The sequence below is a fragment of the Procambarus clarkii genome, chromosome 57, assembly GCF_040958095.1.
Source record: "Procambarus clarkii isolate CNS0578487 chromosome 57, FALCON_Pclarkii_2.0, whole genome shotgun sequence".
NCBI lineage: Eukaryota > Metazoa > Arthropoda > Malacostraca > Decapoda > Cambaridae > Procambarus > Procambarus clarkii.
Genome location: NC_091206.1, coordinates 1,982,527 through 2,003,932, shown reverse-complemented (window position 1 = coordinate 2,003,932; position 21,406 = coordinate 1,982,527).

Sequence of the window (21,406 nt, the reverse complement as noted above, 5' to 3'; positions counted from 1 at the left end):
AAACCAATGTGTTTTCATTAGAATTTACTAAAATGTTCCTGATTTTCCGTTTATATTACCGATGGAAGATGTACACGTAAAACCGCTCTAATCCTGCTGAAACGTCGATATATGCAATAAAAACCGAACTTCTCCGCTTTTCAATATCCTACTCAGTATTTTAACGAGAAACAAATGGTTGATTGAAAATAAAGTATTTAAGGTTAATTTCTAATCAATTATGTGTTTGCATCATTTTAATCGTATATTTAATGAATTATTAGCAATAAACTGAAAATTCACAAAAACGTGGAAAAACGGCAAAATATTGCCTAATTCGATGATATTTTGTTTATATCACATAAAGGAAAAGGAGATAATAAACGTCAAAATATTGCTAAATTCTATGATTTTTCGTACGAAACAAAATGCAAGAAAACTTGCTTAAAATGCAATATTTTGCGACATTCTGATATTTGAAGGCCAAATCACATATTATGATACTACATGAAATAGTATCGAAATATTGGTAAAAATGAATATATTGACGTAATATCAAACGAAATGATTAACGTGAAAAAGTCACTATTTTACCATATTTGAGGATTTTAACTTCAAATCATAGAGAGAGGTTTCGTATTATTAGGTCCAATAAAAGACATATAACAATGTTGTTTACAATAAAATTATAAAAACCAATGTGTTTTCATTAGAAATAACTAAAATTTTCCTGACTTTCCGTTTATATTACCTATGGAAGATGTACAGGAAAACCGCTCAATTCCGGCTGAAACCTCGATATATGCAATAAAAACCGAACTTCTCCCCTTTTCAATATCTTACTCAGTATTTTAACGAGAAAGAAATAGATGATTGAAAATGAAGTATTTAAGGTTATTATCTAATTAATTATGTGTTTGCATCATTTATATCGCATATTTAATGAATTATTAACAATAAACTGAAAATTCACAAAAACGTGGAAAAACGGCAAAATATTGCCTTATTCGATGATATTTTGTTTAAATCACATGAAGGAAGAGGAGATGATAAACGTCAAAATATTGCTAAATTCGATGATTTTTCGAACGAAACAAAATATTGCCTAATTCGATGATATTTTCTTTAAATCACATAATTGATTTATAGATATAAGGTTAGTTGAGGATTTTAACTTCAAATCATAGAGCGAGGTTTCGTATTATTTAGATCCAAGAAAAGACATATGACAATGTTGTTTCCAATACAAATGATAAAAACCAATGTGTTTTCATTAGAATTAACTAAAATGTTCCTGATTTTCCGTTTATATTACCGATGGAAGATGTACACGTAAAACCGCTCTAATCCGGCTGAAACGTCGATATATGCAATAAAACCCGAACTTCTCCCATTTTCAATATCTTACTCAGTATTTTAACGAGAAACAAATAGATGATTCAAAATGAAGTATTTAAGGTTATATTCTAATCAATTATGTGTTTGCATCATTTTTATCGTATATCTAATGAATTAATAACAATAAACTGAAGACTCACAAAAACGTGAAAAAACGGCAAAATATTGCCTAATTCGATGATATTTTGTTTAAATCACATAAAGGAAAAGGAGATAATAAACGTCAAAATATTGCTAAATTCGATGATTTTTCGTACGAAACAAAATGCAAGAAAACTTGCTTAAAATACAATATTATGCGACATTCTGAGATTTGAAGGCCAATTCACATATTGTGATACTACATGAAATAGTATCGAAATATTGGTAAAAATGAATATATTTACGTAATATCAAACTAAATGATCAACGTGAAAATTCACTATTTTACCATATGTGAGGATTTTAACTTCAAATCATATAGCGAGGTTTCGTATTATTTAGATCCAAGAAAAGACATATGACAATGTTGTTTCCAATAAAAATGATAAAAATCAATGTGTTTTCATTAGAAATAACTAAAATGTTCCTGATTTTCCGTTTATATTACCGATAGAAGATGTACACGTAAAACCGCTCTAATCCTGCTGAAACGTCGATATATGCAATAAAAACCGAACTTCTCTCCTTTTCAATATCCTACTCAGTATTTTAACGAGAAACAAATGGTTGATTGAAAATAAAGTATTTAAGGTTAATTTCTAATCAATTATGTGTTTGCATAATTTTTGTCGTATATTTAATGAATTATTAACAATAAACTGAAAATTCACAAAAACGTGGAAAAACGGCAAAATATTGCCTAATTCGATGATATTTTGTTTAAATCACATAAAGGAAAAGGAGATAATAAACGTCAAAATATTGCTATATACGATGATTTTTCGTACGAAACAAAATGCAAAAAAACTTGCTTAAAATGCAATATTATGCGAAATTCTGAGATTTGAAGGCAATCTCACAATTCGTGATACTACATGAAATAGTATCGAAATATTGGTAAAAATGAATATATTTACGTAATATCAAACTACATGAAAAACGTGAAAAAAGTCACAATTTTACCATATTTGAGGATTTTAACATCAAATCATAGAGCGAGGTTTCGTATTATTTAGATCCAAGAAAAGACATATGACAATGTTGTTTCCAATACAAATGATAAAAACCAATGTGTTTTCATTAGAATTAACTAAAATGTTCCTGATTTTCCGTTTATATTACCGATGGAAGATGTACACGTAAAACCGCTCTAATCCGGCTGAAACGTCGATATATGCAATAAAACCCGAACTTCTCCCCTTTTCAATATCTTACTCAGTATTTTAACGAGAAACAAATAGATGATTGAAAATGAAGTATTTAAGGTTATTATCTAATCAATTATGTGTTTGCATCATTTTTATCGTATATATAATGAATTAATAACAATAAACTGAAAATTCACAAAAACGTGGAAAAACGGCAAAATATTGCCTAATTCGATGATATTTTGTTTAAATCACATAAAGGAAAAGGAGATAATAAACGTCAAAATATTGCTATATACGATGATTTTTCGTACGAAACAAAATGCAAAAAAACTTGCTTAAAATGCAATATTATGCGAAATTCTGAGATTTGAAGGCCAACTCACATATCGTGATACTACATGAAATAGTATCGAAATATTGGTAAAAATGAATATATTTACGTAATATCAAACTACATGAAAAACGTGAAAAAAGTCACAATTTTACCATATTTGAGGATTTTAACTTCAAATCATAGAGCGAGGTTTCGTATTATTTAGATCCAAGAAAAGACATATGACAATGTTGTTTCCAATACAAATGATAAAAACCAATGGAATTAACTAAAATGTTCCTGATTTTCCGTTTATATTACCGATGGAAGATGTACACGTAAAACCGTTCTAATCCGGCTGAAACGTCGATATATGCAATAAAAACCGAACTTCTCCCCTTTTCAATATCTTACTCAGTATTTTAACGAGAAACAAATAGATGATTGAAAATGAAGTATTTAAGGTTATTATCTAATCAATTATGTGTTTGCATCATTTTTATCGTATATTTAATGAATTAATAACAATAAACTGAAAATTCACAAAAACGAGGAAAAACGGCAAAATATTGCCTCATTCGATGATATTTTGTTAAAATCACATAAAGGAAAAGGAGATAATAAACGTCAAAATATTGCTATATACGATGATTTTTCGTACGAAACAAAATGCAAAAAAACTTGCTTAAAATGCAATATTATGCGAAATTCTGAGATTTGAAGGCCAACTCACATATCGTGATACTACATGAAATAGTATCGAAATATTGGTAAAAATGAATATATTTACGTAATATCAAACTACATGAAAAACGTGAAAAAATCACAATTTTACCATATTTGAGGATTTTAACTTCAAATCATAGAGCGAGGTTTCGTATTATTTAGATCCAAGAAAAGACATATGACAATGTTGTTTCCAATACAAATGATAAAACCAATGGAATTAACTAAAATGTTCCTGATTTTCTGTTTATATTACCGATGGAAGATGTACACGTAAAATCGTTCTAATCCGGCTGAAACGTCGATATATGCAATAAAAACCGAACTTCTCCCCTTTTCAATATCTTACTCAGTATTTTAACGAGAAACAAATAGATGACTGAAAATGAAGTATTTAAGGTTATTATCTAATCAATTATGTGTTTGCATCATTTTTATCGTATATTTAATGAATTAATAACAATAAACTGAAAATTCACAAAAACGTGTAAAAACGGCAAAATATTGCCTCATTCGATGATATTTTGTTAAAATCACATAAAGGAAAAGGAGATAATAAACGTCAAAATATTGCTAGATTCGATGATTTTTCGTACGAAACAAAATGCAAAAAAACTTGCTTAAAATGCAATATTATGCGAAATTCTGAGATTTGAAGGCCAACTGACATATCGTGATACTACATGAAATAGTATCGAAATATTGGTAAAAATGAATATATTTACGTAATATCAAACTACATGAAAGACGTGAAAAAAGTCACTATTTTACCATATTTGAGGATTTTAACTTCATATCATAGAGCGAGGTTTCGTATTACTTAGATCCAAGAAAAGACATATGACAATGTTGTTTCCAATAAAAATGATAAAAATCAATGTGTTTTCATTAGTAATAACTAAAATGTTCCTGATTTTCCGTTTATATTACCAATGGAAGATGTACACGTAAAACCGCTCTAATCCTGCTGAAACGTCGATATATGCAATGAAAACCGAACTTCTCCCCTTTTCAATATCCTACTCAGTATTTTAACGAGAAACAAATGGTTGATTGAAAATAAAGTATTTAATTTTAATTTTAATCAATTATGTGTTTGCATCATTTTTATCGTATATTTAATGAATTATTAACAATAAACTGAAAATTCACAAAAACTTGGAAAAACGGCAAAATATTGCCTAATTCGATGATATTTTGTTTAAATCACATAAAGGAAAAGGGGATGATAAACGTAAAAATATTGCTAAATTCGATGATTTTTCGTACGAAACAAAATGCAAGAAAACTAGCTTAAAATGCAATATTATGCGAAATTCTAAGATTTGAAGGCCAAATCACATATCGTGATACTACATGAAATAGTATCGAAATATTGGTAAAAATGAATATATTTACGTAATATCAAACTACATGAAAGACGTGAAAAAAGTCACTATTTTACCATATTTGAGGATTTTAACTTCATATCATAGAGCGAGGTTTCGTATTACTTAGATCCAAGAAAAGACATATGACAATGTTGTTTCCAATAAAAATGATAAAAATCAATGTGTTTTCATTAGTAATAACTAAAATGTTCCTGATTTTCCGTTTATATTACCAATGGAAGATGTACACGTAAAACCGCTCTAATCCTGCTGAAACGTCGATATATGCAATAAAAACCGAACTTCTCCCCTTTTCAATATCCTACTCAGTATTTTAACGAGAAACAAATGGTTGATTGAAAATAAAGTATTTAATTTTAATTTTAATCAATTATGTGTTTGCATCATTTTTATCGTATATTTAATGAATTATTAGCAATAAACTGAAAATTCACAAAAACGTGGAAAAACGGCAAAATATTCCCTAATTCGATGATATTTTGTTTAAATCACATAAAGGAAAAGGAGATAATAAACGTCAAAATATTGCTAAATTCGATGATTTTTCGTACGAAACAAAATGCAAGAAAACTTGCTTAAAATACAATATTATGCGACATTCTGAGATTTGAAGGCCAATTCACATATTGTGATACTACATGAAATAGTATCGAAATATTGGTAAAAATGAATATATTTACGTAATATCAAACTAAATGATTAACGTGAAAATTCACTATTTTACCATATTTGAGGATTTTAACTTCAAATCATACAGCGAGGTTTCGTATTATTTAGATCCAAGAAAAGACATATGACAATGTTGTTTCCAATACAAATTATAAAAACCAATGAAATTAACTAAAATGTTTCTGATTTTCCGCTTATATTTCCGATGGAAGATATACACGTAAAACCGCTCTAATCCGGCTGAAACGTCGATATATGCAATAAAAACCGAACTTCTCCCCCTTTCAATATCTTACTCAGTATTTTAACGAGAAACAAATAGATGATTGAAAATGAAGTATTTAAGGTTATTATCTAATCAATTATGTGTTTGCATCATTTTTATCGTATATTTAATGAATTAATAACAATAAACTGATAATTCACAAAAACGTGGAAAAACGGCAAAATATTGCCTAATTCGATGATATTTTGTTTAAATCACATAAAGGAAAAGGAGATAATAAACGTCAAAATATTGCTATATACGATGATTTTTCGTACGAAACAAAATGCAAAAAAACTTGCTTAAAATGCAATATTATGCGAAATTCTGAGATTTGAAGGCCAACTCACATATCGTGATACTACATGAAATAGTATCGAAATATTGGTAAAAATGAATATATTTACGTAATATCAAACTACATGAAAAACGTGAAAAAAGTCACAATTTTACCATATTTGAGGATTTTAACTTCAAATCATAGAGCGAGGTTTCGTATTATTTAGATCCAAGAAAAGACATATGACAATGTTGTTTCCAATACAAATGATAAAAACCAATGGAATTAACTAAAATGTTCCTGATTTTCCGTTTATATTACCGATGGAAGATGTACACGTAAAACCGTTCTAATCCGGCTGAAACGTCGATATATGCAATAAAAACCGAACTTCTCCCCTTTTCAATATCTTACTCAGTATTTTAACGAGAAACAAATAGATGATTGAAAATGAAGTATTTAAGGTTATTATCTAATCAATTATGTGTTTGCATCATTTTTATCGTATATTTAATGAATTAATAACAATAAACTGAAAATTCACAAAAACGTGGAAAAACGACAAAATATTGCCTCATTCGATGATATTTTGTTAAAATCACATAAAGGAAAAGGAGATAATAAACGTCAAAATATTGCTAAATTCGATGATTTTTCGTACGAAACAAAATGCAAAAAAACTTGCTTAAAATGCAATATTATGCGAAATTCTGAGATTTGAAGGCCAACTGACATATCGTGATACTACATGAAATAGTATCGAAATATTGGAAAAAATGAATATATTTACGTAATATCAAACTACATGAAAAACGTGAAAAAAGTCACAATTTTACCATATTTGAGGATTTTAACTTCAAATCATAGAGCGAGGTTTCGTATTATTTAGATCCAAGAAAAGACATATGACAATGTTGTTTCCAATACAAATGATAAAAACCAATGGAATTAACTAAAATGTTCCTGATTTTCCGTTTATATTACTGATGGAAGATGTACACGTAAAACCGCTCTAATCAGGCTGAAACGTCGATATATGCAATAAAAACCGAACTTCTCCCTTTTTCAATATTTTACTAAGTATTTTAACGAGAAACAAATAGATGATTGAAAATTAAGTATTTAAGGTTATATTCTAATCAATTATGTGTTTGCATCATTTTTATCGTATATCTAATGAATTAATAACAATAAACTGAAAACTCACAAAAACGTGAAAAAACGGCAAAATATTGCTTAATTCGATGATATTTTGTTTAAATCACATAAAGGAAAAGGAGATAATAAACGTCAAAATATTGCTAAATTCGATGATTTTTCGTACGAAACAAAATGCAAGAAAACTTGCTTAAAATGCAATATTATGCGACATTCTGAGATTTGAAGGCCAACTGACATATCGTGATACTACATGAAATACTATCGAAATATTGGTAAAAATGAATATATTTACGTAATATCAAACTACATGAAAAACGTGAAAAAAGTCACTATTTTACCATATTTGAGGATTTTAACTTCAAATCATAGAGCGAGGTTTCGTATTATTTTGATCCAAGAAAAGACATATGACAATGTTGTTTCCAATACAAATGATAAAAACCAATGTGTTTTCATTAGAATTAACTAAAATGTTCCTGATTTTCCGTTTATATTACCGATGGAAGATGTACACGTAAAACCGCTCTAATCCTGCTGAAACGTCGATATATGCAATAAAAACCGAACTTCTCCCCTTTTCAATATCCTACTCAGTATTTTAACGAGAAACAAATGGTTGATTGAAAATAAAGTATTTAAGGTTAATTTCTAATAAATTATGTGTTTGCATAATTTTTATCGTATATATAATGAATTATTAACAATAAACTGAAAATTCACAAAAACGTGGAAAAACGGCAAAATATTGCATAATTCGATGATATTTTGTTTAAATCACATAAAGGAAAAGGAGATAATAAACGTCAAAATATTGCTATATACGATGATTTTTCGTACGAAACAAAATGCAAAAAAACTTGCTTAAAATGCAATATTATGCGAAATTCTGAGATTTGAAGGCCATCTCACATATCGTGATACTACATGAAATAGTATCGAAATATTGGTAAAAATGAATATATTTACGTAATATCAAACTACATGAAAAACGTGAAAAAAGTCACAATTTTACCATATTTGAGGATTTTAACTTCAAATCATAGAGCGAGGTTTCGTATTATTTAGATCCAAGAAAAGACATATGACAATGTTGTTTCCAATACAAATGATAAAAACCAATGGAATTAACTAAAATGTTCCTGATTTTCCGTTTATATTACTGATGGAAGATGTACACGTAAAACCGCTCTAATCAGGCTGAAACGTCGATATATGCAATAAAAACCGAACTTCTCCCTTTTTCAATATTTTACTAAGTATTTTAACGAGAAACAAATAGATGATTGAAAATTAAGTATTTAAGGTTAATTTCTAATCAATTATGTGTTTGCATCATTTTTATCGTATATTTAATGAATTAATAACAATAAACTGAAAATTCACAAAAACGTGGAAAAACGGCAAAGTATTGCCTAATTCGATGATTTTTGTTAAAATCACATAAAGGAAAAGGAGATAATAAACGTCAAAATATTGCTAAATTCGATGATTTTTCGTACGAAACAAAATGCAAAAAAAACTTGCTTAAAATGCAATATTATGCGAAACTCTGAGATTTGAAGGCCAACTGACATATCGTGATACTACATGAAATAGTATCGAAATATTGGTAAAAATTAATATATTTACGTAATATCAAACTACATGAAAAACGTGAAAAAAGTCACTATTTAACCATATTTGAGGATTTTAACTTCAAATCATAGAGCGAGGTTTCGTATTATTTTGATCCAAGAAAAGACATATGACAATGTTGTTTCCAATACAAATGATAAAAACCAATGTGTTTTCATTAGAATTTACTAAAATGTTCCTGATTTTCCGTTTATATTACCGATGGAAGATGTACACGTAAAACCGCTCTAATCCTGCTGAAACGTCGATATATGCAATAAAAACCGAACTTCTCCCCTTTTCAATATCCTACTCAGTATTTTAACGAGAAACAAATGGTTGATTGAAAATAAAGTATTTAAGGTTAATTTCTAATCAATTATGTGTTTGCATCATTTTAATCGTATATTTAATGAATTATTAGCAATAAACTGAAAATTCACAAAAACGTGGAAAAACGGCAAAATATTGCCTAATTCGATGATATTTTGTTTAAATCACATAAAGGAAAAGGAGATAATAAACGTCAAAATATTGCTAAATTCTATGATTTTTCGTACGAAACAAAATGCAAGAAAACTTGCTTAAAATGCAATATTTTGCGACATTCTGATATTTGAAGGCCAAATCACATATTATGATACTACATGAAATAGTATCGAAATATTGGTAAAAATGAATATATTGACGTAATATCAAACGAAATGATTAACGTGAAAAAGTCACTATTTTACCATATTTGAGGATTTTAACTTCAAACCATAGAGAGAGGTTTCGTATTATTAGGTCCAATAAAAGACATATAACAATGTTGTTTACAATAAAATTATAAAAAACAATGTGTTTTCATTAGAAATAACTAAAATTTTCCTGACTTTCCGTTTATATTACCTATGGAAGATGTACAGGAAAACCGCTCAATTCCGGCTGAAACCTCGATATATGCAATAAAAACCGAACTTCTCCCCTTTTCAATATCTTACTCAGTATTTTAACGAGAAAGAAATAGATGATTGAAAATGAAGTATTTAAGGTTATTATCTAATGAATTATGTGTTTGCATCATTTATATCGCATATTTAATGAATTATTAACAATAAACTGAAAATTCACAAAAACGTGGAAAAACGGCAAAATATTGCCTTATTCGATGATATTTTGTTTAAATCACATGAAGGAAGAGGAGATGATAAACGTCAAAATATTGCTAAATTCGATGATTTTTCGAACGAAACAAAATATTGCCTAATTCGATGATATTTTCTTTAAATCACATAATTGATTTATAGATATAAGGTTAGTTGAGGATTTTAACTTCAAATCATAGAGCGAGGTTTCGTATTATTTAGATCCAAGAAAAGACATATGACAATGTTGTTTCCAATACAAATGATAAAAACCAATGTGTTTTCATTAGAATTAACTAAAATGTTCCTGATTTTCCGTTTATATTACCGATGGAAGATGTACACGTAAAACCGCTCTAATCCGGCTAAAACGTCGATATATGCAATAAAACCCGAACTTCTCCCCTTTTCAATATCTTACTCAGTATTTTAACGAGAAACAAATAGATGATTCAAAATGAAGTATTTAAGGTTATATTCTAATCAATTATGTGTTTGCATCATTTTTATCGTATATCTAATGAATTAATAACAATAAACTGAAGACTCACAAAAACGTGAAAAAACGGCAAAATATTGCCTAATTCGATGATATTTTGTTTAAATCACATAAAGGAAAAGGAGATAATAAACGTCAAAATATTGCTAAATTCGATGATTTTTCGTACGAAACAAAATGCAAGAAAACTTGCTTAAAATACAATATTATGCGACATTCTGAGATTTGAAGGCCAATTCACATATTGTGATACTACATGAAATAGTATCGAAATATTGGTAAAAATGAATATATTTACGTAATATCAAACTAAATGATCAACGTGAAAATTCACTATTTTACCATATGTGAGGATTTTAATTTCAAATCATATAGCGAGGTTTCGTATTATTTAGATCCAAGAAAAGACATATGACAATGTTGTTTCCAATAAAAATGATAAAAATCAATGTGTTTTCATTAGAAATAACTAAAATGTTCCTGATTTTCCGTTTATATTACCGATAGAAGATGTACACGTAAAACCGCTCTAATCCTGCTGAAACGTCGATATATGCAATAAAAACCGAACTTCTCTCCTTTTCAATATCCTACTCAGTATTTTAACGAGAAACAAATGGTTGATTGAAAATAAAGTATTTAAGGTTAATTTCTAATCAATTATGTGTTTGCATAATTTTTGTCGTATATTTAATGAATTATTAACAATAAACTGAAAATTCACAAAAACGTGGAAAAACGGCAAAATATTGCCTAATTCGATGATATTTTGTTTAAATCACATAAAGGAAAAGGAGATAATAAACGTCAAAATATTGCTATATACGATGATTTTTCGTACGAAACAAAATGCAAAAAAACTTGCTTAAAATGCAATATTATGCGAAATTCTGAGATTTGAAGGCAATCTCACATATCGTGATACTACATGAAATAGTATCGAAATATTGGTAAAAATGAATATATTTACGTAATATCAAACTACATGAAAAACGTGAAAAAAGTCACAATTTTACCATATTTGAGGATTTTAACATCAAATCATAGAGCGAGGTTTCGTATTATTTAGATCCAAGAAAAGACATATGACAATATTGTTTCCAATACAAATGATAAAAACCAATGTGTTTTCATTAGAATTAACTAAAATGTTCCTGATTTTCCGTTTATATTACCGATGGAAGATGTACACGTAAAACCGCTCTAATCCGGCTGAAACGTCGATATATGCAATAAAACCCGAACTTCTCCCCTTTTCAATATCTTACTCAGTATTTTAACGAGAAACAAATAGATGATTGAAAATGAAGTATTTAAGGTTATTATCTAATCAATTATGTGTTTGCATCATTTTTATCGTATATATAATGAATTAATAACAATAAACTGAAAATTCACAAAAACGTGGAAAAACGGCAAAATATTGCCTAATTCGTTGATATTTTGTTTAAATCACATAAAGGAAAAGGAGATAATAAACGTCAAAATATTGCTATATACGATGATTTTTCGTACGAAACAAAATGCAAAAAAACTTGCTTAAAATGCAATATTATGCGAAATTCTGAGATTTGAAGGCCAACTCACATATCGTGATACTACATGAAATAGTATCGAAATATTGGTAAAAATGAATATATTTACGTAATATCAAACTACATGAAAAACGTGAAAAAAGTCACAATTTTACCATATTTGAGGATTTTAACTTCAAATCATAGAGCGAGGTTTCGTATTATTTAGATCCAAGAAAAGACATATGACAATGTTGTTTCCAATACAAATGATAAAAACCAATGGAATTAACTAAAATGTTCCTGATTTTCCGTTTATATTACCGATGGAAGATGTACACGTAAAACCGTTCTAATCCGGCTGAAACGTCGATATATGCAATAAAAACCGAACTTCTCCCCTTTTCAATATCTTACTCAGTATTTTAACGAGAAACAAATAGATGATTGAAAATGAAGTATTTAAGGTTATTATCTAATCAATTATGTGTTTGCATCATTTTTATCGTATATTTAATGAATTAATAACAATAAACTGAAAATTCACAAAAACGAGGAAAAACGGCAAAATATTGCCTCATTCGATGATATTTTGTTAAAATCACATAAAGGAAAAGGAGATAATAAACGTCAAAATATTGCTATATACGATGATTTTTCGTACGAAACAAAATGTAAAAAAACTTGCTTAAAATGCAATATTATGCGAAATTCTGAGATTTGAAGGTCAACTCACATATTGTGATACTACATGAAATAGTATCGAAATATTGGTAAAAATGAATATATTTACGTAATATCAAACTACATGAAAAACGTGAAAAAATCACAATTTTACCATATTTGTGGATTTTAACTTCAAATCATAGAGCGAGGTTTCGTATTATTTAGATCCAAGAAAAGACATATGACAATGTTGTTTCCAATACAAATGATAAAACCAATGGAATTAACTAAAATGTTCCTGATTTTCCGTTTATATTACCGATGGAAGATGTACACGTAAAACCGTTCTAATCCGGCTGAAACGTCGATATATGCAATAAAAACCGAACTTCTCCCCTTTTCAATATCTTACTCAGTATTTTAACGAGAAACAAATAGATGATTGAAAATGAAGTATTTAAGGTTATTATCTAATCAATTATGTGTTTGCATCATTTTTATCGTATATTTAATGAATTAATAACAATAAACTGAAAATTCACAAAAACGTGGAAAAACGGCAAAATATTGCCTCATTCGATGATATTTTGTTAAAATCACATAAAGGAAAAGGAGATAATAAACGTCAAAATATTGCTAGATTCGATGATTTTTCGTACGAAACAAAATGCAAAAAAACTTGCTTAAAATGCAATATTATGCGAAATTCTGAGATTTGAAGGCCAACTGACATATCGTGATACTACATGAAATAGTATCGAAATATTGGTAAAAATGAATATATTTACGTAATATCAAACTACATGAAAGACGTGAAAAAAGTCACTATTTTACCATATTTGAGGATTTTAACTTCATATCATAGAGCGAGGTTTCGTATTACTTAGATCCAAGAAAAGACATATGACAATGTTGTTTCCAATAAAAATGATAAAAATCAATGTGTTTTCATTAGTAATAACTAAAATGTTCCTGATTTTCCGTTTATATTACCAATGGAAGATGTACACGTAAAACCGCTCTAATCCTGCTGAAACGTCGATATATGCAATGAAAACCGAACTTCTCCCCTTTTCAATATCCTACTCAGTATTTTAACGAGAAACAAATGGTTGATTGAAAATAAAGTATTTAATTTTAATTTTAATCAATTATGTGTTTGCATCATTTTTATCGTATATTTAATGAATTATTAACAATAAACTGAAAATTCACAAAAACTTGGAAAAACGGCAAAATATTGCCTAATTCGATGATATTTTGTTTAAATCACATAAAGGAAAAGGGGATGATAAACGTAAAAATATTGCTAAATTCGATGATTTTTCGTACGAAACAAAATGCAAGAAAACTTGCTTAAAATGAAATATTATGCGAAATTCTAAGATTTGAAGGCCAAATCACATATCGTGATACTACATGAAATAGTATCGAAATATTGGTAAAAATGAATATATTTACGTAATATCAAACTACATGAAAGACGTGAAAAAAGTCACTATTTTACCATATTTGAGGATTTTAACTTCATATCATAGAGCGAGGTTTCGTATTACTTAGATCCAAGAAAAGACATATGACAATGTTGTTTCCAATAAAAATGATAAAAATCAATGTGTTTTCATTAGTAATAACTAAAATGTTCCTGATTTTCCGTTTATATTACCAATGGAAGATGTACACGTAAAACCGCTCTAATCCTGCTGAAACGTCGATATATGCAATAAAAACCGAACTTCTCCCCTTTTCAATATCCTACTCAGTATTTTAACGAGAAACAAATGGTTGATTGAAAATAAAGTATTTAATTTTAATTTTAATCAATTATGTGTTTGCATCATTTTTATCGTATATTTAATGAATTATTAGCAATAAACTGAAAATTCACAAAAACGTGGAAAAACGGCAAAATATTCCCTAATTCGATGATATTTTGTTTAAATCACATAAAGGAAAAGGAGATAATAAACGTCAAAATATTGCTAAATTCGATGATTTTTCGTACGAAACAAAATGCAAGAAAACTTGCTTAAAATACAATATTATGCGACATTCTGAGATTTGAAGGCCAATTCACATATTGTGATACTACATGAAATAGTATCGAAATATTGGTAAAAATGAATATATTTACGTAATATCAAACTAAATGATTAACGTGAAAATTCACTATTTTACCATATTTGAGGATTTTAACTTCAAATCATACAGCGAGGTTTCGTATTATTTAGATCCAAGAAAAGACATATGACAATGTTGTTTCCAATACAAATTATAAAAACCAATGAAATTAACTAAAATGTTTCTGATTTTCCGCTTATATTTCCGATGGAAGATATACACGTAAAACCGCTCTAATCCGGCTGAAACGTCGATATATGCAATAAAAACCGAACTTCTCCCCCTTTCAATATCTTACTCAGTATTTTAACGAGAAACAAATAGATGATTGAAAATGAAGTATTTAAGGTTATTATCTAATCAATTATGTGTTTGCATCATTTTTATCGTATATTTAATGAATTAATAACAATAAACTGATAATTCACAAAAACGTGGAAAAACGGCAAAATATTGCCTAATTCGATGATATTTTGTTTAAATCACATAAAGGAAAAGGAGATAATAAACGTCAAAATATTGCTATATACGATGATTTTTCGTACGAAACAAAATGCAAAAAAACTTGCTTAAAATGCAATATTATGCGAAATTCTGAGATTTGAAGGCCAACTCACATATCGTGATACTACATGAAATAGTATCGAAATATTGGTAAAAATGAATATATTTACGTAATATCAAACTACATGAAAAACGTGAAAAAAGTCACAATTTTACCATATTTGAGGATTTTAACTTCAAATCATAGAGCGAGGTTTCGTATTATTTAGATCCAAGAAAAGACATATGACAATGTTGTTTCCAATACAAATGATAAAAACCAATGGAATTAACTAAAATGTTCCTGATTTTCCGTTTATATTACCGATGGAAGATGTACACGTAAAACCGTTCTAATCCGGCTGAAACGTCGATATATGCAATAAAAACCGAACTTCTCCCCTTTTCAATATCTTACTCAGTATTTTAACGAGAAACAAATAGATGATTGAAAATTAAGTATTTAAGGTTATATTCTAATCAATTATGTGTTTGCATCATTTTTATCGTATATCTAATGAATTAATAACAATAAACTGAAAACTCACAAAAACGTGAAAAAACGGCAAAATATTGCTTAATTCGATGATATTTTGTTTAAATCACATAAAGGAAAAGGAGATAATAAACGTCAAAATATTGCTAAATTCGATGATTTTTCGTACGAAACAAAATGCAAGAAAACTTGCTTAAAATGCAATATTATGCGACATTCTGAGATTTGAAGGCCAACTGACATATCGTGATACTACATGAAATACTATCGAAATATTGGTAAAAATGAATATATTTACGTAATATCAAACTACATGAAAAACGTGAAAAAAGTCACTATTTTACCATATTTGAGGATTTTAACTTCAAATCATAGAGCGAGGTTTCGTATTATTTTGATCCAAGAAAAGACATATGACAATGTTGTTTCCAATACAAATGATAAAAACCAATGTGTTTTCATTAGAATTAACTAAAATGTTCCTGATTTTCCGTTTATATTACCGATGGAAGATGTACACGTAAAACCGCTCTAATCCTGCTGAAACGTCGATATATGCAATAAAAACCGAACTTCTCCCCTTTTCAATATCCTACTCAGTATTTTAACGAGAAACAAATGGTTGATTGAAAATAAAGTATTTAAGGTTAATTTCTAATAAATTATGTGTTTGCATAATTTTTATCGTATATATAATGAATTATTAACAATAAACTGAAAATTCACAAAAACGTGGAAAAACGGCAAAATATTGCATAATTCGATGATATTTTGTTTAAATCACATAAAGGAAAAGGAGATAATAAACGTCAAAATATTGCTATATACGATGATTTTTCGTACGAAACAAAATGCAAAAAAACTTGCTTAAAATGCAATATTATGCGAAATTCTGAGATTTGAAGGCCATCTCACATATCGTGATACTACATGAAATAGTATCGAAATATTGGTAAAAATGAATATATTTACGTAATATCAAACTACATGAAAAACGTGAAAAAAGTCACAATTTTACCATATTTGAGGATTTTAACTTCAAATCATAGAGCGAGGTTTCGTATTATTTAGATCCAAGAAAAGACATATGACAATGTTGTTTCCAATACAAATGATAAAAACCAATGGAATTAACTAAAATGTTCCTGATTTTCCGTTTATATTACTGATGGAAGATGTACACGTAAAACCGCTCTAATCAGGCTGAAACGTCGATATATGCAATAAAAACCGAACTTCTCCCTTTTTCAATATTTTACTAAGTATTTTAACGAGAAACAAATAGATGATTGAAAATTAAGTATTTAAGGTTAATTTCTAATCAATTATGTGTTTGCATCATTTTTATCGTATATTTAATGAATTAATAACAATAAACTGAAAATTCACAAAAACGTGGAAAAACGGCAAAGTATTGCCTAATTCGATGATTTTTGTTAAAATCACATAAAGGAAAAGGAGATAATAAACGTCAAAATATTGCTAAATTCGATGATTTTTCGTACGAAACAAAATGCAAAAAAAACTTGCTTAAAATGCAATATTATGCGAAACTCTGAGATTTGAAGGCCAACTGACATATCGTGATACTACATGAAATAGTATCGAAATATTGGTAAAAATTAATATATTTACGTAATATCAAACTACATGAAAAACGTGAAAAAAGTCACTATTTAACCATATTTGAGGATTTTAACTTCAAATCATAGAGCGAGGTTTCGTATTATTTTGATCCAAGAAAAGACATATGACAATGTTGTTTCCAATACAAATGATAAAAACCAATGTGTTTTCATTAGAATTTACTAAAATGTTCCTGATTTTCCGTTTATATTACCGATGGAAGATGTACACGTAAAACCGCTCTAATCCTGCTGAAACGTCGATATATGCAATAAAAACCGAACTTCTCCCCTTTTCAATATCCTACTCAGTATTTTAACGAGAAACAAATGGTTGATTGAAAATAAAGTATTTAAGGTTAATTTCTAATCAATTATGTGTTTGCATCATTTTAATCGTATATTTAATGAATTATTAGCAATAAACTGAAAATTCACAAAAACGTGGAAAAACGGCAAAATATTGCCTAATTCGATGATATTTTGTTTAAATCACATAAAGGAAAAGGAGATAATAAACGTCAAAATATTGCTAAATTCTATGATTTTTCGTACGAAACAAAATGCAAGAAAACTTGCTTAAAATGCAATATTTTGCGACATTCTGATATTTGAAGGCCAAATCACATATTATGATACTACATGAAATAGTATCGAAATATTGGTAAAAATGAATATATTGACGTAATATCAAACGAAATGATTAACGTGAAAAAGTCACTATTTTACCATATTTGAGGATTTTAACTTCAAACCATAGAGAGAGGTTTCGTATTATTAGGTCCAATAAAAGACATATAACAATGTTGTTTACAATAAAATTATAAAAAACAATGTGTTTTCATTAGAAATAACTAAAATTTTCCTGACTTTCCGTTTATATTACCTATGGAAGATGTACAGGAAAACCGCTCAATTCCGGCTGAAACCTCGATATATGCAATAAAAACCGAACTTCTCCCCTTTTCAATATCTTACTCAGTATTTTAACGAGAAAGAAATAGATGATTGAAAATGAAGTATTTAAGGTTATTATCTAATGAATTATGTGTTTGCATCATTTATATCGCATATTTAATGAATTATTAACAATAAACTGAAAATTCACAAAAACGTGGAAAAACGGCAAAATATTGCCTTATTCGATGATATTTTGTTTAAATCACATGAAGGAAGAGGAGATGATAAACGTCAAAATATTGCTAAATTCGATGATTTTTCGAACGAAACAAAATATTGCCTAATTCGATGATATTTTCTTTAAATCACATAATTGATTTATAGATATAAGGTTAGTTGAGGATTTTAACTTCAAATCATAGAGCGAGGTTTCGTATTATTTAGATCCAAGAAAAGACATATGACAATGTTGTTTCCAATACAAATGATAAAAACCAATGTGTTTTCATTAGAATTAACTAAAATGTTCCTGATTTTCCGTTTATATTACCGATGGAAGATGTACACGTAAAACCGCTCTAATCCGGCTAAAACGTCGATATATGCAATAAAACCCGAACTTCTCCCCTTTTCAATATCTTACTCAGTATTTTAACGAGAAACAAATAGATGATTCAAAATGAAGTATTTAAGGTTATATTCTAATCAATTATGTGTTTGCATCATTTTTATCGTATATCTAATGAATTAATAACAATAAACTGAAGACTCACAAAAACGTGAAAAAACGGCAAAATATTGCCTAATTCGATGATATTTTGTTTAAATCACATAAAGGAAAAGGAGATAATAAACGTCAAAATATTGCTAAATTCGATGATTTTTCGTACGAAACAAAATGCAAGAAAACTTGCTTAAAATACAATATTATGCGACATTCTGAGATTTGAAGGCCAATTCACATATTGTGATACTACATGAAATAGTATCGAAATATTGGTAAAAATGAATATATTTACGTAATATCAAACTAAATGATCAACGTGAAAATTCACTATTTTACCATATGTGAGGATTTTAATTTCAAATCATATAGCGAGGTTTCGTATTATTTAGATCCAAGAAAAGACATATGACAATGTTGTTTCCAATAAAAATGATAAAAATCAATGTGTTTTCATTAGAAATAACTAAAATGTTCCTGATTTTCCGTTTATATTACCGATAGAAGATGTACACGTAAAACCGCTCTAATCCTGCTGAAACGTCGATATATGCAATAAAAACCGAACTTCTCTCCTTTTCAATATCCTACTCAGTATTTTAACGAGAAACAAATGGTTGATTGAAAATAAAGTATTTAAGGTTAATTTCTAATCAATTATGTGTTTGCATAATTTTTGTCGTATATTTAATGAATTATTAACAATAAACTGAAAATTCACAAAAACGTGGAAAAACGGCAAAATATTGCCTAATTCGATGATATTTTGTTTAAATCACATAAAGGAAAAGGAGATAATAAACGTCAAAATATTGCTATATACGATGATTTTTCGTACGAAACAAAATGCAAAAAAACTTGCTTAAAATGCAATATTATGCGAAATTCTGAGATTTGAAGGCAATCTCACATATCGTGATACTACATGAAATAGTATCGAAATATTGGTAAAAATGAATATATTTACGTAATATCAAACTACATGAAAAACGTGAAAAAAGTCACAATTTTACCATATTTGAGGATTTTAACATCAAATCATAGAGCGAGGTTTCGTATTATTTAGATCCAAGAAAAGACATATGACAATATTGTTTCCAATACAAATGATAAAAACCAATGTGTTTTCATTAGAATTAACTAAAATGTTCCTGATTTTCCGTTTATATTACCGATGGAAGATGTACACGTAAAACCGCTCTAATCCGGCTGAAACGTCGATATATGCAATAAAACCCGAACTTCTCCCCTTTTCAATATCTTACTCAGTATTTTAACGAGAAACAAATAGATGATTGAAAATGAAGTATTTAAGGTTATTATCTAATCAATTATGTGTTTGCATCATTTTTATCGTATATATAATGAATTAATAACAATAAACTGAAAATTCACAAAAACGTGGAAAAACGGCAAAATATTGCCTAATTCGTTGATATTTTGTTTAAATCACATAAAGGAAAAGGAGATAATAAACGTCAAAATATTGCTATATACGATGATTTTTCGTACGAAACAAAATGCAAAAAAACTTGCTTAAAATGCAATATTATGCGAAATTCTGAGATTTGAAGGCCAACTCACATATCGTGATACTACATGAAATAGTATCGAAATATTGGTAAAAATGAATATATTTACGTAATATCAAACTACATGAAAAACGTGAAAAAAGTCACAATTTTACCATATTTGAGGATTTTAACTTCAAATCATAGAGCGAGGTTTCGTATTATTTAGATCCAAGAAAAGACATATGACAATGTTGTTTCCAATACAAATGATAAAAACCAATGGAATTAACTAAAATGTTCCTGATTTTCCGTTTATATTACCGATGGAAGATGTACACGTAAAACCGTTCTAATCCGGCTGAAACGTCGATATATGCAATAAAAACCGAACTTCTCCCCTTTTCAATATCTTACTCAGTATTTTAACGAGAAACAAATAGATGATTGAAAATGAAGTATTTAAGGTTATTATCTAATCAATTATGTGTTTGCATCATTTTTATCGTATATTTAATGAATTAATAACAATAAACTGAAAATTCACAAAAACGAGGAAAAACGGCAAAATATTGCCTCATTCGATGATATT